This window comes from Lygodium microphyllum, chromosome 13 (assembly GCF_053477565.2).
Source record: "Lygodium microphyllum isolate KBCC chromosome 13, Lygodium_microphyllum_v1.1.10, whole genome shotgun sequence".
NCBI lineage: Eukaryota > Viridiplantae > Streptophyta > Polypodiopsida > Schizaeales > Lygodiaceae > Lygodium > Lygodium microphyllum.
In genome coordinates, this window is record NC_141147.1 from 10,359,089 (window position 1) to 10,385,845 (window position 26,757).

A 26,757-nucleotide genomic window follows, 5' to 3' on the forward strand; every position below is an offset into this window, starting at 1 on the left:
CATTGTTGGCATAGGTAGCTGGTGGTAGCATGGTTGGAGTTGGGGGTAGGGCTGTTCGCTGTTGGGAATTGCGCTAGGCTAGCACAGGTACTGGTTTTTTGGGGATTCTGTACATGACGATTCTTGGTGGGCTTGCAGGATGATAAAGGATAAGAATATGGAGTCTCTCATATGTGGTCTCTCCCTCGGGGTAGTGCTAGTCTTCTTTATCGTGCATGAGACGTAGTTCAATTAGTTTGGGAGACATGTCAAACTCTAAGCAAGCTGAGAGTATTATTCTGCACTTGAGGACCCAAACTATGTATATATTTCAGTATAGATATTATGTGAGTGCTCGTGCATACTTAGATATTACGTAATTAGAAGACCGCGGGCTGGTTCCTCATAACAACGTGTGGATGAAGCAAAGTTGTCCATGTTGAGAAGAAGTACACATGAAGGTGTATGAGACATCCTTTGCATTGTGACATCACGAAGTAGCATAATCGAACACATTGACACTGAACTTTCGGTAGCTGGTAGCTACTGGGCTTGCTCGATGAGTACAGTGTACTTTTCATAGCCATTCATATGGTGCTTACCACAATCGATTGCAATGATACTAAGGCGGAGTGCAAGGAGGAATCGTGCAAATGGGTCAGGGTGACAGGTCTAACCATAGGCAAGACAAGCTCCCTAGGTATGTCATACCCTTGATGTGCCTTGAACAATTGTGGGGGATGTGTAGAGGGCTAGGGGACGGAGCCAGCTGACTAAGGTCACTAGACGTACCTAATTTGAGACGGAGCCAGCTGACTAAGGTCACTAGACGTACCTAATTTGAGGACCCCTAGGTGTCGTGATGTGATTGTGAGTGCTTTTTTTTCTTTTCTTTTCTTTTCTTTTATTTTTTTTCTTTTTCTTCTTTCATTTTATTTTCCACACTTATTTAAAAAAAAAGGAATAACATGAGTACAACCATTGTAATACGTTGAGGACACAACCTTTCAATTGGATCGAGAAATGTCGAGATTCAAAGGCTATGAAACTGGATATTACAGCGATGATTGTGTCCCAACCTCGTTGCTAGAGGAATAGTCGTTGAGATGGGGAGATACACTGGAGATTTTGCAAAAGCTCTTTATAACGTGTGATGTTGGTACAATTGAGGCAACATCTGCCGTGAGTGCCAGGTGTAGAGTTTGACCTAGAAAGAGAAAGTGGCCATTGATCATGCTTTGGGCCATGCGATGTGGGCGATCGGCAAGGGTGATTTTCACTTTTGGTGGTGTGGCTTCATCATGGCTCTTTGTGAGGTTGGTGGTCTTGCGGTGACTTGGGCATTGAACACTTTTGTACAAAGACCTGTGTCATTCTGCATCCACTTGACACTTTGTGAGAGTTTATGCAAGTCACATGCATCAATTATAATGAACAGATGCAATACAAAAAGATATTACTTTATAAAAATCCTATGGTTCTGACTGCGATGCATATCCTCGGCGTTTGTTAAAGACATGATATATATTAGTAGTGGGTAAGGGAGGTTTATATAGTTGGGGAGTCTGCCCCTTTAACCACTTAAGGACAAAAAGTCATGACAAAATGGCATTTGGCAAGCAGCTTATGCACATAGGGCCTATTCTATTTTTATGAGGTGTGGTGAATTTGGGTGATCAGACGATTGGGGCTGTGCCGGTGGTGGGCTCCTGTTAGGCTGGGTGGGGAAGATATCAGCCGGGACCCGAATGGTGTAGTCCCTGGCCATAGTTGTTTCAAGAATGCTTTTAAACAATTCATCAAATTTCCACTTGTCCCTAGCTGCCTTCTCCTCTTTCAAGCACCTAGTGCCCAAGAGTCTGGTGGGGGCCTACACGGTCGGTGTTGCCACACCTCGGGTGCTCCCTTGAGCCTTTGTCCTCTTGGTTTGAGGATTTTTTGGCTTGCGTCCGAGGCAGTGTCACTTAGGGCCTCTTTTTGGTGTGTACCTCTTAAGGGTAGGCACATATCGCTCTGGTGGAGGTGCTTGTGCCTTATGCTCCCTTCTATAGAGGAGAGCTTCCTTGCATGCTAGCTGCATTGTGTGCTCCATGACGGCTACTATGGGGAAATCTGCAAAATGTGAATCAAGGTTAGGATTTGAGATAGGATAGAATTATTTGCACGAAAGGGATTAAACAGTGGATTATCAAGCACATATGAGGAGGAGGGGTGAGGTGAGGCATGCCGTGTTTGTTATAGAGAGACGGCTCCGTGATGATGTTCGTCTTGCCTCGACTCCGGGGCATTTTCCAACCATTGGCAGATATTGGCTTATGATAAGTTGCATGGATTGGTTGTCATGGAGTGAAGCAAGGCTCATCCCTAGAAGGATAGACCAAAAAGGAGAAAGGTGTATAGAAGGGGATGGTGTCCCATCTATGCCATCAGAGATGTTGGTCAGGGCTTCCTATGGCGATAATGAGGGTTGCATGCCCTCCACCTGGGGGTGGGAATGGTCACACAACTTCTAGATGTGTGGTGAGAGGAGCACCTGAAAAGCTCAGCCTGTCAAACCCAACTCCTCTCCCTGCGCTTGACTATCATTGCTTGTGTGTGTGTTGATATTATCTATACAGGGTCACAAAACTCATTGTATATTTATGTACATATTTACGAATCCATGTCACTTTGTGAGGATAAAAACCAATTGTAGAACTTAGGATTGTACTGGAGTGTGGCACACACATCCAATACTCATGGCAGCTTAATAACAATAGATATTTTGCAACATTGAGTAGCATGGTACCTTGTCCGAGTCTACTGGCAACATGTAACTCCTCCTCAGTGAGAACCTTATCAGCCACAGAGTTCTTTTGGCTAGTTATGGCTAAGTCCATACCTTGAATGGCAGTCAGTACTCGAAAGGAAGTCGGCGCCACATAGGTTGGGTCTCTTTGAGAATGCCATTTAGCCAATCACTCCTTTGAGACTGTCATAATCTGAGTTCCTAGTTCGGCCATTGCAACACAGTTTTCAAACCAACATTTTTAAAAATTGACTTCGACCCTTTGATTATTGCTTTAGTTTCTCTATCTCTAAGATATTTGGTTGGTAGAGCACATCATTGAATGTTACAGTTAAGTGTAGTTCGTCAGCTTCCTCGTCAGAGGTGAGTTGCATGTGTTCATGTGTAGGAGCCTGTCATAGTGCTTGTCAAGATGTTCCTGCTCTTCCCAGGATAGGGGGAATAGCAAATAATCCCCAAGCTACTTCTTGGGGAATGCACCCATGTCCGCAAGGACATAGACACGTGCGAATACTTTGAGTTTAGCATCCAACTCAATTAAGCATTTTACGACACTTCTATGTTCAATGAGGGCTTGCTCGATTGCTATCTCATGCAAGGTTCTAGGAGTTTCCCTAGACTTTAGCATAGCTGGGGGCTCAGGCCTAGATGAGCATGATTGGTCAATGCTAGGATTGCTTATGCTCTTGGGGTTTCCATGTTTCTCTTGAGGCCTTGTTACTATTGTGCCATGGTTCTCCTTGGATATGACCGGCATAGTCTTATCACCTTGTTGTGACAGTGTTGTATCCACTTTTGATTGGTCAATGCAAGTTTTGTTGTCAGTGGATTGAGTGTTGCAAGCAACCTTTGATGGTAATGGTTGCTTTGATTTTTCAGAGCACATGGATGCGCCTGATGTTTCACCGCGACTAGGAGAGATGGCAATGGGTTCATTCATGGGTGGACTCGATGCTTTATTCCTCAGCTCTTTGGCACTCTTGGTCTCAATCTCCTTGGGGTCTACAACCACTTGCAACTACCGTTGTTGTTTTTTGTTATTTTCTCTTCTTTTTCTTAGGCAATCAAGGTGTATCCCTTGAAGATTCGGGACCTTGAACTAGGTCATGAACTAGGTCAGTCAATTGATGTGCTTGGTTGGGCCTCAGCATTCTCTTTCTCTAGTGTGTCCTCATGGGACATAGCTGTGGCCTGTTGAATAGCCTCGCTAGGTTGTGAGGGTACAACTGCCTCTCTTTTTGGAGATTCTAGCTCTTTAGCTAATTCCCCTATGTTTAGCTCCTCAAGCCTAGGATTTAGGTGCTTTGGAAGTGCTGGAGTTGTCAAGGATGTTGGTTGCGACACCTCCTCCATAGCTGAATAGCTAAGGACATGTTCCGCAAGGGGCATTGTCACGGCCAAGGGTTGTGACTGCTGTGATCTCTAATTGGAAGTAGTAGCAGCTAGTTTAGTGGACTGGCTATGCTTGGTGGATTGTGGTGTCAAGTCCTTAGGCCAATTGGAAGTGGTTGTGTCTTTTGTTGCCCTTTGAGCATTCACTTGTGTAGATCGAGATCTAGTCACATTAGGTTGCATAGGCATATCCTTGGGACGAGAGCTACGAGTGGTGTCATGTCCCACCTCTTGGACATCCAGAAGCTTAGATGGAGTTAGAGGTTGGGATTGAGCAGCTGCACTAGACGGCTGCTATTGTGCTTCCTGCGTCTGTTTAGGGAAAGAGGGTGTAGGAGATCTGGGACTCTTAGGTGGACTTGGCACTGGCTGAAAGATTTGCTTGTGGCTGTTAGACGATTGTGCCATTTGCTTTGTTGAGCAATCAGCCTTCTTATGAGTAGTGTTGTGCCTGTGGCGCTCATGATCCTCTTGGGAAGTCAAAAGCTCCTTGAGCACTAGTGGTCTTTGTGCATGCTCAATGGTTACATCTGACATTTGCTTATTAAGCATGCTAGGATCAGGCTCTTCCTTTCTAATACTCATGTTCGGTTTCTTGCCTCGAGACATGGATTTTCTCTTAGATTTCCTCCTGTGCTTATTTTCTTTTGATGCAATTGGGCCTTCAGCTGATAGAGGTGGTTTAGCAGGGGGTTTTGGTACCCAAATCCATCAGTTATCTACGTAATACCCTTGAGCACGTAGCAACGCTTTGGATATCCATCGTGGTGTTGTGCTAGCTCTCCATCGGTGCCTTCGTCTATAATGCTTGGGCTTCTTTTGTGGTCTTCTACGATGTTTGTAAGTCCAAAGCCTACCCTTGGCATTGTCTCTTGACCTTCTTGTTTCAAGCATGGCCTCACTCACTGGTTCTCATTGTTCAACCTATACTTGTATCAACTCTTTCAATAGGTCCTTGCTCTCCTTACTAGACTTTCTTGTTATGTCAGCACCTTCCTTGCCTTTTCCTTGAGGTTCGATGAGGTCACCCTTGCTAAAGGTTGTGACTATCCTCACACCCGGTAGTGTCAAGTATATCTTCTGTGCTACATAATCAGCCTCACACTTTGTCGCTCTTTTAAAGGGTCTTCCTAGGAGGATTTATTTTCCACAATTAGCACCATTTGGAGGAACATGGAAGAGGATAGGCAAGCTTTCCGTTTCAATTGTTGCAAGGATTTTGCACTTCCCTATAAGTTATTGTGGGTGTCTCCCATAAGGGCTAAGAGTTGCATTAGTCAGTGTGAGCTCTGGTTGGCCTAGTAGGGTCCATACTTCATAGATCAAGATATTAAAATATGCTCCGTCATCAATCAGAGCATCGATAGTGTGCTTTTCGCAGTGAGTTTGACCCTAAGATAAGTAGGCGGTACTATGTCTTCATCTTCCGGGTCTTGGCTTATAAATTTAAGCCTTCTAACAAATGCCCTTGAGTCCCCAATTGCACAACCAGACGTGGATTCTCCACTGACGTCTTGGGTCGTATGTACAGTGGTTCTCAAACTGCATCTATCGTTAGGACTGTCATATCTAGTCATCCTCGCAGTCGTAGCTTGGTGTTGTTCCATTTTGCTTTGACTAGACGCGGTCCGGACGCAATCTGTACATGTTTTTGTGGTATGGCCTTTGTGCCCTTGTTGGCTAGATTGGCCCATTGAGGTTCTAGGGTCTCTGTTTGTCTTTGTTCGGGTATGGGCTTTTGGTCGCTCCTTTGCAAGCGAGAATCCATGCTTGTGTAGAGCCATTACTACACTGGGATCTAATTTGGAGGACCTATCACGGTGCGTGTTTTCTCTCCAACCTACTTGGGGGAGGTGTGGAGGGGGCAGAGTCCCCCTCTGCGGGGGTTCGGGGGAGGTAGTCCCCCCCGGCCCACAGGGCCATTACGGTAAATGCCATGAGCAATTTGAAGGACCGTTTATAGCCAAGTTTTGAACTACTTGCTCTAGATTTCAGCCCAATGATAGACCTATGATGTGGTTTTGGCTCTATATGGTATCTCGATCAGTTTCAGGGTCTACATGTTAAAATTTGAAAAAATACAAATTCGGCCCAATAGTCTGAATTGCAAGGGCTGAATGCCCGGTTCTGCCCGTTTGAAATGGCCGAGGGCCGAATGAGAAAGGGCCGAATGTAAGTGGTCCGAATGTCAAATTCGGCCAGTCCAAATTGTGGTTGTCTCTTGGCCGAGTGGGATTGGGCCGAGTCGGCAGGGCCAAGGGCTGAATGATAACTTGTCCAAATGGGGTTGGCCGAGTGGGATGAGGGTTGAATGGCCGAGTCAGGTGGGCCGAGTATCAAGTGGTCCAAATGCTTCACTCGAACGGGCCAAGTGATAGGTGTCCAAGTGTAGTTGACCAAGGGCTGAATACTAAAGGGCCGAATGGATTGAGTGGTTCGAGGGCCGAATGGCTGAGTGGTTCGAGGACCAATTCTGGGACTTGGCCTAGAATCTCTGTCACTCGGACGGGCCAAGCACGACGAGTTTTTTTGTTGGACTTTCAAGAATTCATTGTGTCAAGCGATCGAGTTCTTTCTACCTGTTGAGCACCTCCAGATCCAAGCTACTCATGTGTAGGGGAAGGTGTGGAATTACCTATGCTTGGCAAAGAACTCCTCGATCGCAACATCGAAGCAGGTCCATGCAATGGAATTTTCTCTCCCTCTCTCCAGCTCTCCTGAAACCCTGCAATGCAAAATGTGGCCTTTCTTGCCACTCCTGGCCCCTTATCACCCTGCCCAAGCTTCTACTCACCTTAGTCTTGCTCCCCTCACCAATATTTAATCCAAAATTTCATTTTTTGCCCTTCTTTTTCCTATTTTAGCCTGTTATACAGCAACATAATACCGTACTGTTGTTAACAATCAAAGACAGAGATAAGAGTGAAGAAGAAACAGTCAGAGCAGAGTGCTCTCTCACACTTTCATTATCATTCCACACACTACTTAGTGAATGTACAACCTAAGGTCACAAAGGACCATTCACACCAAAGCAATTAAAACCTAAGCACCGACTTATTTAATGTCCACATAGTGTGGTATAGCTGGACAACTGAAGTGTCGGTTATGGTCATACCAAGGACAGTAGATCGAGCTTGAAGTCTTAACACTCCTCCTTAAGCTCAAGACAGTATCTGCACACCAAGCAACTGTCTAAAAATACTAAACTTATCTTTACCTAAGGACTTGGTAAAGATATCCGCAACCTGCTCATCAGTCTTTACATGCATGAGATCAACTTATCCTGCAAGAACCATCTCTCTGATGAAGTGGTAGTGTACCTCTATGTGTTTCGTTCTGGCATGATATACTGGATTCATGGCCAAGAGTACATTACTCAGATTATCGCATAGTAACTTCACTGGAGCATCTACGTGTATGTCCAAATCAGCCATAAGCTTGAGCAGCTAATCATGCTGCTACCAAATCCAAAAGCATATCCACTCGTAGATCTACGCTCATATAAGCAACCTGCCCAATCTGCATCTGTGTATCCAGTCAGTGTCAAGGGCTTATCTCTGACATAGAACAACCCATACTCTACAGTGGACTTAACATATCTCATAATGCGTCTAACTGCATCCAAGTGTAGCTTTCTAGGCTTTTGCATAAACTGGCTTATGAGCCCTACAACATAGCTCAAGTCAGGCCTAGTGATGGTCAAGTAAATTAGACTGCCAACCATCTGCATGTACATAGTCACATCCTGAATTTCAGCTATAGTATAGCTCAAGTCAGGCCTAGTGATGGTCAAGTAAATTAGACTGCCAACCATCTGCCTGTACATAGTCACATCCTGAATTTCAGCTACAGTGATAATGTCCAGCTTGACATTCAAATCAAGAGGTGTATCCAATGGTTTACAATCAGCCATGCCATATTTCTTCAGCATTTCCATGGCATAATGTTTCTGCATCAGCCATAAACCATTTTCAGCCTTGATCACCTCAATACCCAAAAATTACTTCAATTCACCTAGATCTTTCATGTCAAATTCAGATCTCAGCATTTGCATAACGTGCTGTATCCCCAAATCATCATCACATGTGATTATCAGGTCATCAACATAGATAACCAGCACTACCAAGCCTTTGTCTGTCTTTTTCGTAAACAAACTGTGATCAGCCCTACCAATAGCAAATCCCAAGCTCTGTAAGTAATTACTGATCCTTGCATGCCAGGCTCTTGAAGCCTGCTTCAGCCCATACAATGCTTTTTTTAGCTTACATACATAATGCTTAAAATCAGGGTGAACATACCCTTCGGGCTGAACCATATAAACATCATCTACTAAGTCACCATTAAGAAATGCATTCTTAATGTCCATCTACTGCAATTTCTAGCCTTTAGCAGCAGCCAAAGCAATCACAGTGCGTATGGTTGCCATCTTGGCAACAAGGCTGAATGTTTCCTCATAATCAAGTCCATACTGTTGGGCATACCCCTTAGCAACTAGCCTGGCTTTGTACCTTTCCACACTGCCATCCAACTTGCATTTGATTTTGTAAACCCATTTGCAGCCAATGGTCTTTTCCATTCAGGCAGTGGCACAAGATCCCATGTCTTATTTTCGGCCAAGGCATTCATTTCTTCATCCATAGATGCACACCGGTTCTCATCTTTCACTACTTCAGCATATGTACCTGGTTCTTTGATCTCCATCACTTTTGTCATGTAAGCATAATGCTTTGCAGAGTAGCCACTGTACATCAACCTGTCAACAGGGTATCTGACCCTCTGTGAGCGTCTAGGTTGTGGTGGTGTACCTGGTCTGCCTTGTGCCAAGCATATAGACAGTCGGAATACCAAGTTCACTGTCTAAAGTGTCAGCAAGCTTATATCGAGAAGTCATTCTACCAGGTGTCATCATACTAGATGCATCCTCAGTAGATTTCTCTTTTCCTTTGATATCCAAGACATCATATCTCCCCCTCACTGACATACTGGTGTCAGTGGACGGTGAACTCCTCAATCTCCCTGTCCATGGGGATACTGTCTGACCATTAGGACCTATCATAGTAGTGCTTTGTTGCAATTCAACTGTAGATACATGAGTGGAAGGCATATCCGATGGCACTGTAATTGGTGATACATACCAAGAACCTATCTCATAAAAAATAACATCCCTTCTCACCAAAGTCTCTCTTGTAGAGGGATCATAGCATTTGTATGCCTTCTTCTCCTGCGAATATCCAATGAAAACACACTTATGCGCTTTTGGATCCAACTTCTTCCTTTTCTCATCTGGAATGTGCACATAAGCAAGACAACCAAACACTTTCATGTGACTTACATCCGGCATATAGCCATACAGCCTCTCAAACGGTGTCATCTCATGAATACCTGCAGTGGGAGTCCAATTCAAGATATACATGGCTGTCATAATAGCCTTAGCCCAATAATAGAGCAGCATCTTCTTCTCATTCATCATGGCACGAGCAGCTTCCATCAAGACCCTGTTTTTTCTTTCAACTACCCCATTCTGCTGAGGAGTGTTGCTGCAAGTAAGCTGCCTGCGTATGCCATTTTCAGCCAGAAAATTGTCAAAATCATTTGACACATACTCTCCACCGCTATCTGATCTCAAGCAAGAGATATAGCAATCAAATTCCTTTTCAACCTGTTTTTTAAACTACTGAAAAATAGCAAATACCTCATCCTTTGTCTTCAGAATGTAAACCCAAGTATAGCGACTGTAATCATCAATGAATGTCACATAATACTTTGAGCCTCCCATAGATGCATTATGGGATGGCCCCCAAACATTAGAGTGCACTAACTGCAACAAAAGTGTACTCTGCCTTACATGCCTGACAAATGGCAACCTTGACTGCTTACCAAACTGGCAAACATCGCATACATGACCAATATTTGAATATTGGAACTTGGGTAAACCTGTAACAAGTTATTTTTTCTGCATAATTTGCAGCCTTTGCAATTTCACATGCCCCACTCTCTTGTGCCAAATTTCCAAATCTCTGATAGTGCCAGAACCATGGGCAAACATAGCTAAATTCAGCTATGGCAAGGTAGCATCAAGAGTAAACATTTTGCCATTCTTGTGACTGCGAGCTATCAACTTGCATCCATTTCCAAACTCTTCAATAAAGCAGCCATGCTTATTGAATCTAACCTGCAAGTTTTGCTCACAGACAGTAAGTTCTTCGTAATCGATGGAACATGCAGTACATCGTGAAAATTTTTCTTTCTGCCATCATGAACCACAAGAGGCACTTTGCCTTTATGTTCAATGCTATGCTGCATGTCATCACCTGTACAGACATAGCCATGTTTTTCAGCTACCATATCAGTAAACCAATCACCGTGAGGGGTCATGTGGTTCAATGCCCATGAATCAATATACCAAACTGCATCATTAGTGGATTTTTCAGCAGCTCTGTCTTTTACATACTACATAGCAAACAATCTATCTCCTGAAGTATCATCTGCTTAACTAGACATAGCAAAGTGTCCATGTTGTTTGCCTTTCTGATTGCCTTACTTCTTCCAGCACTCCTTGGCAATGTGAACATACTTCTCGTAGTAATGAAAATCCTTATCCTTATTCAGATTGTCAGATGGACGTTGCTGTTGCCATGATCCTTTGCCTCTAGGGCTAGATCTCTCCCTGCCTCTAAAGTTTCCACCACCTCTTGTGTTTGATACCTGCTGGTTGTTATTGCCATAGGATGCATTCTGCTGCCTCCTCTGCCTGATCCATAGCCTCTACCATGGCTACCACGGCTGCATTGACTGGAATAGAAAACTGTATCCTTGTTTTTAGAACTGCTTGACCCTGTAGCCAAGCCAAGTTTAACCTCCTCATGGATAAGCAATGCAACCAGCTCATTAAAATCAGGCATTTCAGCCCTCACAGACACAGAAGTGTCAAAAGACTTATACTCAGGCCCCAAGCCATTCAAAGTCACAGCAACCATGTCTTCATCTTCAACCTGTGAACCAACAGATGCCAACTGATCCGCAATGGTCTTAACCTCTGTGACATAATCCTGTATAGATCTGCTCTTTCTCTCCATGTTGTTGAACTTCTGCTTCAACTGTATCTTCCTGGCACTTGTGGTTGTGCCATAGTACTTGACCAAAATGTCCCATGCATTCTTAGGAGAGCTGCAATTCATTATCTGCATTACCATGGCATTTGAGATACATAAAGAGAGCCAGTGCAAGACTCTACGAGCTCTTTCTGTCCAAGCTCGGTGTAATCATCTCTGATCAGTTTCTGGGAGCTCAGGTTCAGCTTCCACTCCAGTCACCAACTCCCAGTAGCCTTTCCCTATTAATAAGTTCTCTATGCGAAACTTCCATATGGCATGATTGTTGCTGTCAAGCTTTTCCCCCACTATCTGGGTTATGTTGTCAATCCTTTCTACATTAGCCATATTGTACCAGATAATATTTAGTCACTGCCTGACTTCCTGCAAGCCAACAAGTATTACTGACCAAGTTCAATCCTCAACTATTTATGACAGTTTTTTGCAATTAATTGTAGTAAAAAACTAGGGTATTTTAGCCCAATGACAGCTCAAAACAGTCCACAAACAAGTGGTCTAACCCGTAGATATAACAGCCAATACATATGCTATGTAGTTGCTTCAGTTTAAACTCCTGCAACCTCATTGCCAGGGAAAATACATGCAGTCTGAAAACTGTAATCTGTGAGTAACCAACAGTAATTTCAAGGCCAAGAACATTGAATATACATGTCATACATGTCCAAAGATCTATCTCTGCATATGAGTTCCCATTCAAGTCACTTTGACAGAGAGTATGACATTTGTTGCAAGTACAAAATAAGATATACATGCTGTATATTTCAGCCACTAAAAAAACAGTCACTGTCAAGGTATTTCAGTCCCAAAGACTTTGCAAAATGCCATAACTTTATGCTACCATGCATAGAACTCAATACATGATCTTGACCTCATCCAAGAATGATCTGTCTCCAAGAGTCAGTAGCAATGAAGGCATTTACTGGTTATTTACTATTCATGACATTCAAAAACCATGTCAAAGCATCTTGCTTTAGCTCCAGACATTTGCATTCAACTCCCTTCTCAATGCTCAAAGCATTTGAAAGACATATGCAAGTCATAAGGTACCTGGAGCTAACCAAAGTCAGCTAGTTCCCTTCAGGGGCAAGTAGTACATACTGCCAACATAATCATGACAGTTTTTAGCCTATTATTAGGAGCTCACAGATCTGAGTAATTTCAGCAAGAAGATGCACCTTCCAAGCATGACATTTAATACATATGTCATCCTGAGCATATGTATGATGTATCAAGTCCTTTCAAGCATGTCAGAGAGCTTCAAATGCTCTTCAATGTCAACTATATTCTGCCCTATCACAAATTCCAGCAGACCTATCACAATTTCAGATTTGTACATGTGTGTCACAGCTCATAACTGAGCTTACATTATGAATTTGTGTATCAGGGACTTCAATTCCCTTCCCAAGTGTATTATCAAGCATCTAATGACTTGATTAGTACTTATCATCATGAGTTTCAATCATGAATGACCCTACAAAAAAATGGCGCAACACACTGGTAGCATGGGGAGTTCACAACAGCAAGCTTCTTCACAAATGATATTCAATGCCTTCTCCAATATGTTCAATAGAGCCTTTGAAAGACTCCAAACAAGCCAAGAACAACTCTTGAGCAAGATCAAGACCAAATGAAACAATGCATATCCTGTGTGAGCAATGGTGCGAAATGATAGGCAGGTCATTCTTCAAGTCTTCTTCCCGCATGCACTCCATAGAGCCCAGTCATGGGTGCTCTGATACCATGTTAACAATCAGAGACAGAGATAAGAGTGAAGAAGCAACAGTCAGAGCATAGTGCTCTAAGAGCGGAGTTTCGATGCCGAGAAGTGCTTAAAAATAGCTAAAAATTACGAATATCAAGAGAAAAATATTCAACGTCGAAGGTGGCGGCTTCAGTTAGGACGATTTTAAGCGTCAAAGTGCTTTAAAGGCACCTGAGCGACACTGGTTGATTTTTGATAATTTTTCAGACTGCCGTGCGTGTTGTCACGAGTTACCGACCAATGCGGGATGTCAAGCCGGACGCCCAAGATTTTTCAAAGCTTAATTTGGAGTCCGGACGGGGAAATGGCCAAGAAACTGCTCAAGATTTGAAGAGGTGGGCAAAACTTTGGTCAAGTGGGCAAGTGACCCTTGGGAGCCCAAAAACTTAATGTAGCATGAAAATTTTCATGCAAGAAGATGAAAAAACGTGAAGAGGATGAGGGCGCCATGGAACGGCCAAAAAATGCACCCATATGTTGATGGATGGATCCTCCTGCCTGCACACAACCCCCCACAATGATTATGGGGCTTCATTCCTCTCTGTATGCTGACTCTATCACCGCCTCTCGCCCGTCAAATGGTGGCCTGGTTGGAAATCTCTGATTTCAGTCTTTCTCTCTCCTCCCTCTCTCTCCCTTAAGGGGCTATTCTTGTGTGGAAGAAGACAATGAAGAATGATGGAGGAAAGCTTGTCCGGATGAGACCGGATTGCTTCTGGATGGATGAAGATATGAAGAATGCTGATTTTGAAGATGCTGGACATTGAATGAGGGCTGACACGCAGTCCCATAGCAAAACCGAGATCCCAAGACACAAAGCCTAAGCGGTAATTCAATTTTTATGAAGAAAAAATGAGTTTTTATGCTATTTGGTTGATGAAATATTGTTCCCATGGGCTGATTATGTATTATGTTGTTGTTTGCTATGAGTTTGATCAGTTTATGCTCAGAAAATCAGAAAATCATAAGTGTTATGACTGAAATTAATGGTATAAAATCCGTAAAACACGCGTTTAAGAGGCAAAATGGGGTCTTTTTGCAAAATAAAGGGGAAACATGAGATATAACATCAATAAAACCTGAAATTTTGCTGTCAAGAAACCTAAGGGCCACAACCCATAATCAATTTCAATTTCTAGTCATTTTTTATTGAAGAAAATAGAGAAAAAATACCAAAAAATGGTAAAAAATGGGTTTTAAATGGGGAAAATTTAGGAAACGATAAAAGGAAATTTCCAAAAAATTACATAAGTGGTTGTGCAATGTATAATGAAGGTAGAGCATGAGGTTAGCCTCGGTTTACCCTCATTTCTATGTTTTTGTCTGTATTTATCGCTTTCTCTACAAAGAAATATACATAAAATGACTTTTACACCTATCAACGATTGCAAAACATTAAACGGTAGGGTGAGAGGGAAGTTTGAGTGTCAAAGTACAATCTTAAACAAGATTTATGTATTGCATCATGGCTATAGGACGGTTTTTTTAAAATAAAGGAAAAGGCAATATGAGCGTAAGGCTCGATGTCTCTCCTCGTTTCAATACATAAACGTTAGCATGGAAATCATGAAAAGATTGGTTGCGCACGATACACAATGCTGATTTTCTATTGTTTGTACAGTAAACCATTCACATTATGTACTATGCATGGTTGATGGTATCGAAGGAAAATCTCCTGGACTGCATAGTAATTGTTTTCTTAGGACTTTGACCCACGATTGAGAGTGTGAGGTTATTCCTTGCCGTAGGGTAGAGGGTCGGTTTCCTAAGGGACTGTGAAGTGAGGAAGCATGGTATATCCCCTGGAAATATGAGAAATATAAAAGAGAGGAGTTTGTGCTCATTTGTGTTATATGTTTAGCAGTGCATCAAAGGGCCAATCCCTGCGATGTAGGAGAGCTGCAGTGGGGCTCCAACTATTAGTCGGTGGAGTGCCTCCTATGTGTGTGTGACGAGGCGTTATGCCTATGTACTTTGGGATCTCCCTCTGAGGAGTTTTAGGGAAACGTTGGACTATGAACTATAAACGCATGAATTAAGCTTTAGGGCAGTTTGTCCTTAAGCCTTAGATTGACGCTCCTGGTCCGAGAGGTCGTGAGGGTGTTTGTGTGTCATGAGCATGAGGTCCGGCTAGTGCTATAGCCAGCGCCGGCCCATTTTAGGTCCCATCAGTGGTGCGTCTGTCGGGAGCCACTTATAAGTGGTGGTTTTCGGATCTAGGGTTTCTAGGGACCAAAAGGAAGTTGGTTTATGTCCTCTGACAAGGACCGTCAAGCCGAAATCCAGAAAGCAGAACGTGCTGAGAGAGCTAGTCGGCGGTTGGAGATTATAAGCCGTTATTCTCCTCAAAGGAGTAGTCCAGCACGTATACGAAGCAGTGGTCTTAGTCACTTAACTGCTCCACCTATTCCATTATGTGTAGGAGAAGCATAAGTTCTTCCTCTTCTCCACCAAGTCTACCCACTTCAAGTGGGGGTGTGAATCTGTCACTTCAAGCTCCTACTACTAGTCTGATTGTCACAATGGCACAGCCTATTGCGATTCCTACAAGGATGCCAGATTTACCAGCCTTAGGAGTTCCCTTGCCCATTTTTAATGGGTTAGCAGAAGAGGATGTAGAATTTCACATTTGTGAATTTCAGAGATTGATGTTCAATTATCGTATCCAAGATGAGGGACATCTCATGATGTTCTTCAATATGACGTTAAAAGGAAGGGCTGCGGTATGGTATCACAGCATAGAGTTTGGAACCATAACCACCATTGATCAATTCTATGCAGCTTTCCGAGCGGAATATGCCCCTGAAAGAGGTGGCCAATATTGGTTGCGGGTCTTGAATGTAACATGTCAAGATCCTCATGAGAATGTGAAAGCATATGCCAAGAAGTTGAAAGAAGTATTCTGTAAGTTGCAAACTTACATTCCCATTCCACCAGCTGTCCAATTGCAATACTTTTTGCATGGGTTGGACTTTAATATCCAAGTACAATTGAGCAGTGTGGCCTTAGCAGACATAGACACCGCTATTACGCGGGGCAGAGGGAGTAGAAGCACGATTACAAACAGCCTACTCCTCTCGAATGAATGTTAATGGGGGTTTAGTATCTAGCGACAATCCATCATTGACGAATGGAAGTCAAGGGATGCCTATGACTAACCCTATTGGGAGAGGGAGTGTGGTTTCAAATGTACCTTTATTACCGCCTCCTCCCAGTGTGACTTTGCCTATGGCAAGTCAGTTGGCTCCACCAAATGTTGGAGGCTAAGTTTCGAATTCTAACGTTGTTCCTGTGGGTCAATAGCCAATGCCAAATCAGATTGTTAGGCCAATGGAACGACGGGTCGATGATCGAGGCTATGAGTCGAGTGCATCTAATGTCCTTGGCGAAGTCAAGGATATGATGAAGCATTATACCGAAATGATTTCCGAACAATATCGACAAATAGCCGTCGATGTTAATTTTTTGAAGAAGCCAAAAAATTTGATAGGGAGTCGACGCCCTGAAGAGGATGGACCCTCTAGATTCAGTTGTAAATGGTGTGGTGGACATCACTTCCCCAGAAACTGTCCAAATGTGAAATGTGACATTTGTGGGAAGTCAGGCCATCTAGCTGCTACCTGTTGGAGTAAGATTAGCTCTCTCCAACAAGGGAGTAAACAACCGGGCCCAGTGAATCATAGAGCGCAAGGAAATAACTTGCAGCAGAATGATGCACCAAGGCAAATATTGCAGAGGGGAAAAACAAATATAGAAGAGTTGCCACAAGGCAACGGACTCAGCCTTATTGAGGTTGTACGAGTCAATGATGCTGAAACCTCTAACTTAAGAGCCGTGACAAGAGGCCAAAAGGCTAAAGAGGTTGACAAAGATAATACAAAACCGGTTGAGGCAAACCCTAAACAAGGGGATAAGGGGACACAAGTCCAGAATTCTAGTATAGATGGGGGACCCCTAAGGCCGGTTGACAAGAAAGTTGACCCTAAGAAGGATGAGGCAGTGTCAAGAAAGAAGGCAAGAGCCAAGAAAGAAGCACCAAAACCGGTCTAAAGACCAAAAGAGAGGATGGTTTGGCGAGAAAAGAGAGCTTTGGCTAGTTATCATGACTTTGATTTAGCAAGTTCTCTTTGCGAAGTTAAACCAAATGTGAATCTCTTGCAATTGATCAAATTATCTCTAGGAGTACGCAAGGAATTTAAGAAGATCCTGCGTATCGGGTATATTGTGGAACCTCTGGGCATAGCACGAGTAGGGGAAGATTGGTTTGACCATGTTGAAAAGAACTACCCTAGGGTTCCAGCTTATGTGGATGGAATATTAGTGGAACATGCCATTGTAGACACTGGATCCTCTGTCAATATCATGAGTTCAGAGTTGATAGAGAGGTTGGGTTTAGGCATCCAAAAAGATAGCTCCACCCTTCTGAGAATGGCTGATGATAGTCTAAGATAACCAGAAGGTTGCATTACTAAGGTCCATGTTACAGTTGCAAGTGTAGAATGTTTCTTGGACTTTAGGGTGATCAGATTTGCAGGACGTCTTAGCTATCGGGTTTTGCTAGGTAGGCCTTGGATCTTACGAACAGACTGTCAAGTCGATATACCCGCCGGTCGAGTAGTGCTAGGTAGAGGTGCTAATCGAGTAATAGTCGATGCTTATCCTGTGTCTCCTCAAAGTGAGAGAGATCCTTTATCTTCTACTGAATTAGAGACAGCAGATGATCCATCTGGTAGTGAGACATCATCCAGTGATGAATCTAAGGAGGGGTCCACTACAGAGGATATCTATCAGATAACTCTAAATGAGCCGATAGAGCCTCAAGATAGGATAAGAGACGCGGATGTGATTGAGTTAGACCTTGGCACTCCGAATGATTCACGGCTAATTAAATTAGGTTCTATGCTCAGTTCAGCAGAAAGGGAGGACTATGTGTCCCTGATTCAAGAATTCCGCGATATCTTTGCTTGGAGTCACGATGAGTTGAGAGGCATTCCTCCCAGCCTAGCTGTTCATACTATTCCTGTAAAAGAAGGCAGTCGTCTTGTGCGTTAGAAAGTAAGGCGTATGCCTTTTGAACTGAGGGACGGGCTGTTTGAGGAGTTGCAGAAGTTACAGAAAGCTGGTTTAGTCTTCCCTGTACAACACACAGAATGGTGTTCACCAGTTGTTATCAAGAAGAAGAAAAACAACCAGATCCGATTATGTGTAGATTTTAGAGAGCTGAATAAGCAGACGGTTAAAGATTACTACCCGTTGCCATTTATTGACCTGATTTTGGATCAATTAGTGGGTAGGGAAATATATTCGTTTATGGATTGCTTTGCAGGATATAACTAGATGGCAATTGCAGAAGAGGACAAGTTGAAAATAACTTTTATTACTGTCTTTGGTACTTTTGCATACCATGTGATGGCCTTTGGTTTATGCAATGCACCTGGATCGTGGCAACGAACAACAGACAAGACCTTTGGTGACATCTCCCCAGATGAGTTGAAAGTATTTATTGATGACCTAGGGGCAACCACTGTAAGGGAAAGGATGTTGATTATTTTAAGAAAATGCTTTGAGCATTGCAGACAATTTTGTATCGCTCTTAACCCACGGAAGTGTGTTTTTGAAGTGCCTTATGGGTTATTGCTAGGCCATGTGGTCAGTTCAGTAGGAATCGCAACTGACCCTGAAAAGATCAAGGTTATAGTTGCTATGAGTTCACTGCGCACTCTGAAAGAGGTTCATAGCTTTCTGTCATCGATAGGGTACTATCAGAGGTTTATAAATGCCTTGGCAGAAAGGATGTTGCCATTAACGAACTGATTATCCTTTAGCTGTTCATTTGAGTGGAGCGACCCTTGTAAGGTAGCTTTTGAATATGTGAAGCAAGAGCTAGTAAAAGCACCTGTTTTAAAAGTACCTAAAAGGGGCGAGGTGTTCTACATATTTTCAGCAGCCACCATGCATAGTATAAGCTGCTGTTTAGCCCAAATCTGGGAGGACAAGTGGTATCATCCGATAGCTTTTGCTAGTCGAAAATTGGGCATTTCAGAGATCAACTACACCTACATGGAGAAGTTGTGTCTTGCGATGGTCTTTGGGACTAAGAAATTCAGACACTACATTCTCTATGAAAAGGTAGTATTCTATATGAAGGCGGAAGGACTTAGATTGCTTATGAACAAGCTGCAGCCGCCTGATCGTTTGGCAAAGTGGTTAATCACTTTGCAGGAGTTCGATTATGAGATTAAGAGTAAGCCACCGAGGTTGCAGGGTATTGTGGAATGCCTTGTGGATTTCGGGGAGCCAAAAGAGACTTTGGCTGAAGGAAGCGATATTGAGGAAATGTTTAAAATTGATACAGCTTCTATCCCATCTTGATATGCTGCTATTACACATTATCTATCAACAGGAGAGACGGGAGATGGTTTTGTCAAAGTATGAAAAGAGGAAAATCAAACAATAGGCTTTGAAGTTTTTCGTGATTACAGGGACACTATATCGGCAGGGTGTTGATGATATCTACCACCGATGTGTGATGCCTGACGAGGTTCCTTTTATCTTGGAGGAGTGTCATGACTCTGCATGTGGAGGGCACTTCCTGGGATGGTTGACGGCACAGAAAGCTTTAAGAGCCAAATATTGGTGGCCGTCCATCTTCCAAGATTATTTTGAGTATGTGAAGAGATGTGATACCTGTCAAAGGCATGAAATTAGAGAGAATAGGAAACGTCCACTTATGCCTATCATGGCTATCCTTCCATTTGAGAAGCGGGGCATTGATTTTGTGGGTCCTATTACTCCGTTGTCTACTACCCAGAAGAGGTATATTATAGTAGCCACTGATTATTTCACAAAATGGTCAGAAGCACGGGCGACGAGGCAGGACAATGCAAAAGAGACTGCAAGTTTCCTGTTAGAGTAGTTTATCTGCCGTTTTGGTCCCTCGAAGGAATTAGTGTCGGACCATGGAACCCATTTCGTGAATAAGGTGATCAAAAGCTTGACTGAGGCTTGGCAAATCAAACATAATACAACGACTCCTTATAATCCGCAAGCAAACGGACAAGTTGAAAGTACTAATAAGCAGCTTGTGGGGATCTTGTTTAAGATAGTCTCTGAGAAGAAACGAGACTGGGACAGGAAGCTGTATGTGGCAATATGGGCGTATAATACCACGTTCAAGCGAGCTACCGGCGATACTCCATTTAAATTGGTTTATGGGGAAGAGTGTGTGTTACCCCTCGAAATTTAATTGCCAACCATACGGTTTGCAATTAACCACTCTTTGGGAGATAAGGATTCCCTTTTTGAACGTTTCACGACCATAGCCCACCTGGATGAGCTGAAGTTGCAGAGCTTATTACACCAGGAGGTAGCCAAGCGTCGGATGAAGCAGTTGCATGACCTTAGAGCGAAGAAGTACACCTTTAAAGGTTAGGGAAAAATAGGTCTACGGCCCTGTTAGCTGATTTATAGGGAGTAGAGTTTAAAAATAAGGTTAATCTAAATAAGATTAAACCTTATTATTTCTAAGTATGCTAATACAAAAGAAAATGCATTGCAGGTCCATGCTGGGGATGATTTGAGACCTGCAAAAGAGCTTAAAAGCTGGTTGATGGGTCGGTTAATCTCTTATTTGGAGCACCCATATTTGGAGTAGAGATACCATCAGGGGAAGCTTATCTTGTGGAGCAAAGGATACAAAGTGATTGAGCAAGAAGACGGAACCTTTGTGTGGGAGATCAAAGTCTTCTGCCATCACTGCTTACGACTATTGACGAGTATCCTTGTTGAGTTCAATGAAGAAGGTGGGATGGAGTCGTCAGTTCATCCTCTTAACATACTAAACTTTGATTACCATAATTACGAATAGAGGAGTTTGTGATGGCAGGCTGTGTAAACCCATTATGGATGTACACATTATATTTTGACGGAGCATCCAGGGGCCCTAATAAAAAAGGGAGTGTTGGAGTAGTAATCTGAGATCCCCGACGAAGAGTTACGATGAAGTTAGCTGCTTATCTCGGGGTAGGATTCACTAACAATATGGCGGAGTATAAAGCCTTGATTATGGGACTGCATATTGCCAAACAAGGTGGTATTCATCGGTTGTTAGTAAAAGGGGACTCCCAGTTGATCCTGAATCAGCTAGATGGGACATACACAGTGCGGAATCCCATTCTTTGTATGTATCATCGGACTGCGATGACCCTACTTGAAGAGTTTGAGAGAGTGTCTTTTCAGTTGATTCCACGTTATTGGAATTAGTTTGCGGATTCACTAGCAAATCTTGCTTATGTGGAAGACCTTTTCTTTAACTGTGGTTCTAGTTTGGATATTGTTATCAATGATGAAACAGGACCCGATCGCTTGTGGGGAATGTTATCAGAACATGCGATATATGGCAGACGATGGTTGATATGGGTGATGCAGAGAGTAGAGACCAATCTACCATTATTATCCTAGACCCATAGGTTGATTAGACAACATGTTATGCATACACCTCTTGCTATCTATGCAGGAGGGATGGGTCATAACCTTATGCATTTAGTTTAGGGCTACGAGCCTGTTTTTCCTCCTTGGAAAGGAGCTTATTATTGTATATCTATACAATTTCAGGAAGGGATGTGTAGGTGTTATTCTGTTTGATCTCGTTAGGCCAAGAGGGCTCGTTTTATGAGGTTTTGAATGTTTTATTTTGTTAGGCCAATAGGGCCTATTAAGTTTTGTGGTGAAGTGCTTTATTTTGTTAGGCCAAGAGGGCCAGTTGTCTGTTTAGTGCAGGTGCGGTTAATGGTTTCTTGTTTTAGTTTTGTGCTAGACAGGTTCGAAGAAGAGCTTGGAAGGAGCCTTTTGTTGCGTGGAAGCTTCTCGTGGCCCTATCTAGGTGATATCTCTCCTTTATGAGTACTGTGGTTTTTATGTTATATGTGTTTGTGTACTTGTTAAGGGGTTTTTCGTTTCTTGTTAGGGACCAGAGTCCAAGACATGAAGTCCCAGGTTTAGGTTCAGTATGTTTAAGGGAGGTCTGAGTAGTCCTTGCCTCCTATAAAGACATTGCCAGACATCGAAAGACCTATTTTAGAAGGGAGTTCTAGTGACCCTGTTCTGCTATCATTCTAGGTGGCCGTTCTAGGAGCTCTTGTTAGTTGTGAGGCTGTTAGGGAAGCCTGCAGAAGAAAAATAATGATGATAAAGGAAAAAAAATCCTGAATATCTTAAAGGAAATAAATATATACAGAGGTGTGTAAAAAGGGATTCTAACCCCCTATAAAAATAGAAAAGAAAAGAAAGGAAAATTTATAAGCAGTTGATCATAGCCTTGTGGAGGCCTGGTAGGTTCCTGGGGGCGAGTCAGATCCAGGGCTGATGCCTTGTCTTCCTAGGGGTGGCATCTTGCTGGAAAAAACGAAAGTTAGGAATGTTGGAGCGAAAATAAAAGTGAGCGTCAAAAAAGTATTAAGTGTCGCCTTGCGAGGGCTTGGCAGGTTCTTGGGTACCGAGACAGGTCCTGAGGCCGATGTCCTGTTCTCCTTGGGTCACTACGCTTAGCTCCCTCCTTTTTACATGCTCGAGTATGTCAATAAAAATAAAAACCCTAACAGAAGAAATGTGCTAAAAGAAAATACTTATTGATCAAGCTATAGGAGTCCTCACCTAGTAGGATCTCCTGGTTGTGTTGTCCTTAGTTAGGTAGGTAGTTCAGACCACCACTTATGGCAACCTCTTTGATAGTTCTTTTAGTTTGGCCGTGTTGGAGCAGTTGGTCAGTAACTAGCTTCGGACCTTCTATCAGATTATGCTAGGCCTACTCCTTGAGGATGTCATGCCTTGGTTTTGTAAGGGGGTAGGGTGAGCATTGTGATGTGTTTAGTATGTATCTATTTTGTATCAGCTTGATGCTTCCTTTGGTTGTTTTGTGCAGATCTATTGTGGGATTCGACGGGCTAAGTCGCCCTATCCCATGGTCGCCAATGAGAGTGGAGTTTTGATGCCGAGAAGTGCTTAAAAATAGCTAAAAATTACGAATATCAAGGGAAAAATATTCAACGTCGAAGGCGGCGGCTCCAGCTAGGACGATTTTAAGCGTCAAAGTGCTTTAAAGGTGCCCGAGCGACACTGGTTGATTTTTGATAATTTTTCAGACTGCCGTGCGGGTTGTCAGGAGTTACCGGCCAATGCGGGATGTAAAGCCGGACGCCCAGGATTTTTCAGAGCTCAATTCGGAGTCTGGACGGGGAAATGGCCAAGAAACCGGTCAAGATTTGAAGAGGTGGACAAAACTTTGGTCAAGTGGGCAAGTGACCCTTGGGAGCCCAAAAACTTAATGAAGCATGAAACTTTTCATGCAAGAAGATGAAAAAACGTGAAGAGGATGAGGGCGCCATGGAACGGCCGAAAAATGCGCCCATATGTTGATGGATGGATCCTCCTGCCTGCACACAACCCCCCACAATGATTATGGGGCTTCATTCCTCTTTGTATGCTGACTCTATCGCCGCCTCTCGCCCGTCAAATGGTGGCTTGGTTGGAAATCTCTGATTTCAATCTTTCTCTCTCCTCCCTCTCTCTCCCTTAAGGGGCTATTCTTGTGTAGAAGAAGACAATGAAGAATGATGGAGGAAAGCTTGTCCGGATGAGACCGATGTCAAAGATTTTACTGTTCATGATATAAATCATGGGATTCTTATGAACTCAGAAGAGTTTCAATGGGAATTATATGAGATATTTGCTTACAAAATTCAGGCACTGTTATCCAATATCTACCTTAGTTATACAAGTTATTTTGTATTTAGCATATAATTTGCAGTTATACCATGTACATTTATGAAAAATAAGTCTATGGGAACCTATAACTTGGACATCTGGAAGTAATTGACAGTCTGCTAGATAAATCACATTAATTCAGGTACAAAAATATGGACAAAACCCAAAAAATGTTGCCAAAAACTGTCAAAAGTCCACTAGGTCCACATGAGACAAAAAATAACTGACTTAGGTGATCAACAAGTGACCTAGGCTGGTCAAAAAGTGACCAGGGATAGAGTAGAGAGCAGCCCACGTTTTTCGGCGCAAAATGCGGGTTGCACTGACTGAGGGAAACTAGAAGAAAGTTGGAGCTGAGATGCATGAAATGGAGCATGCAAACTGAAGATTAATAGGCCCAACTACTAAAGATGTAAACATGGTGAGAGCTCCACTTCTCCGCCTCTTTGGTCTGACAAAAATGCATGCTGAAACTGTCCATAAAAGAGGGAAATCTGAGAGAAGAGTATTCAGCCTGCTCTTATGCACGGCTTCTCTCATGTTCTCTACCTTATTCTTGGTCCAATGAAGCCCGACTTGTGCCCAAGTACTTGAGTGACTTTGGGGCAAGCAAAGGGTGAGGATATTGAAGACTTATGGACTGTTATGGGCTGAAATAACCAGTCATAAACAGGGCAGCCCACTATTTTGATCTATTTTTATGAGCAAACATGGGTTTTTTATGGTTGTAATAGAGGAAAATGACCTCTTTTCTTTAGGATATTGTTCATAGATGATCAATAGTGCTTCTTCTTGAGTTTATGCACTCATTTTGAATTTGTTTATGGGCTGGAATTTTCTGTTTTAAAATAGGGCTGAAGCTAAAATTATTCTTTTCCCATTCATTTCATGTATCTTTGGCCCAAATCTTGGATGCATTTGATTCTATCAACAATATACTTGACCCAAAGGATTAAAATCCATCTATGTACATGAAATAAATGCCATTAGAGCTTGCATTTGACATTCGTAAATGAATTAGAAATCTGAAAATATCCTTTATGAAATGATGTATGCATCCTGAAGCATTTGAAGTAATCAAATTAGTCTTAATCCTTCTGTTCATGTATGCAAAGTACAAAGTGAGAAGGCTTGAATTCCTTTTCCGTACCTAAATTATTTCTAAACCCCGAATCTTATTAAAACCCAATCCATTTTTCCTTTCTGAATCTTGAATCCTAAACTCTTCTTCTGCACTAAAAGTCCCGGTGGTAGACCTTCAACTCTTAACGTGACGACAGTGGTGAACCCGACGTGAAGGTCCGCTACAGAAGAAGAAGTCCAATGGGAGAATCATCAAGCTCGGGAGGAGATGCTTTGCAACAGTTGGTTCATCTAATGCAAGAAAGCCAACAACAACAGCTGCAATTTCAACAGCAGTTGCAATTGCAGCAACAACGGAGACAAGAAGAAGAGCGGATTGATGCTGGTGCCATTAAGGCCTTAGAAGCAGTTGGGCATGAGATCAAGCAATTTAATGGGAAAAATGTGTCCTCTTTTATCCGTCTCTACACTGACAAGATGGTTTTCTTTGGAGTTCCTCAACAAACCTGGAGCCGTTACTTTGCCCGCTTGGCTATGCATAGCCTCTAGGACCGAATTCATGGTCTTTCCCAAAAAGAAGCTGGATGGACTATGTTCAAAAAGGCTCTTCAAGAAGAATTTTTCCTTGAAGATTCTGGCCTTATGACAAAGAAAATCTTCACGCAATGGGTTGAAAGGCCCAATAAGGGTCTAACTACTACTGCTCTTTCATCGAGAGTTTGAAAGCAAGTTTGCCCAACTAGATCCTGATGACCAACAAGGTATGGAAAGTCAAAAGATTGAATTATTTTTAAAAGCTGCAGATTCTTCTCTTCAGGAGAAATTGACTGACCGACTTAAAGACCCTGACTCTGAGTCGGGATTAAAGACTGCTTGGAGTGATGTCACTGAAGCAGTTAATATGATTGCTCGAAGAGAGCGATTGCGCCTAAGATGGGGATCAACCCCTGTAACAACTGATTCTATGAAGGAGCCTGTTCCAGCTTCTCGACCTCCTGTCTCTATGGCCGAGCAATCAAGAAATTCTGCTGTTCCTTCTCCAAAGAAGGATGTCATGGATGAGTTAATTAAAAGCATGTGGGATCTCCATCTTAATTTAACAGAAATTAATTCTAAAGTAGAAAGGCTTGATGTTAAAGTAGAAGAAAGGGGTCGATCAACCGCCTAAAGACCTGCACGAGAAGGCTTTAAAAGACACTGCATTTGGTGTGATAGCCTTCAGCATGACAAGAGGGAGTGCGGAGCATTCCGTGAAGCTGAAGCACAAAACTTTGTCTTTTGGAAGGATGGCAAAATTCATGCAACCGAAACCGGGCTTCCTCTTGAGCCAAACTTCGGTAATGGCGGCATGAAGAAAAGATTGGAGGATTTGGCAACAAGAATAGGCTATGCAGCTATTGATGCTACAACTTATGGGTTGCAAATTGAGCCAACTAATGAAATTGTTAAAGCATGTAAAACTAATGCAAAATCTAAAGTGTGGATGCAAGCCTTGGAACGCATGGAGCAAGGCAAGGCAACTAAGGATGATTTAACCACTGCCAGTCAATGTATTCGAGGGAGAACCGGATGGGTCGAGCCTGTGGATTCATTTTCAGCTTTTGCCCGGCTAGGTGAAATTAATAATCAAGAAGCCATGATAGAAGAAAAAAGAAGAAGAGATGAAGATGTTGCCGGTCCTTCCTCTTCAGGACCGACTAAACGTATAACAAGAAGTGAACCAGATCAACAGAAGGCTGCTAAAAATCCGCCGCCACCAGAATTTGACATGGGAGATGCCCCTCAAGCAAAGATGACAGAAGGAAAAAGAAAAAGCAAACATCCCAGTTACAAGTTGCAGTCAGACATAGAGACCGCAATGGATCTTAAACGGATCCTAG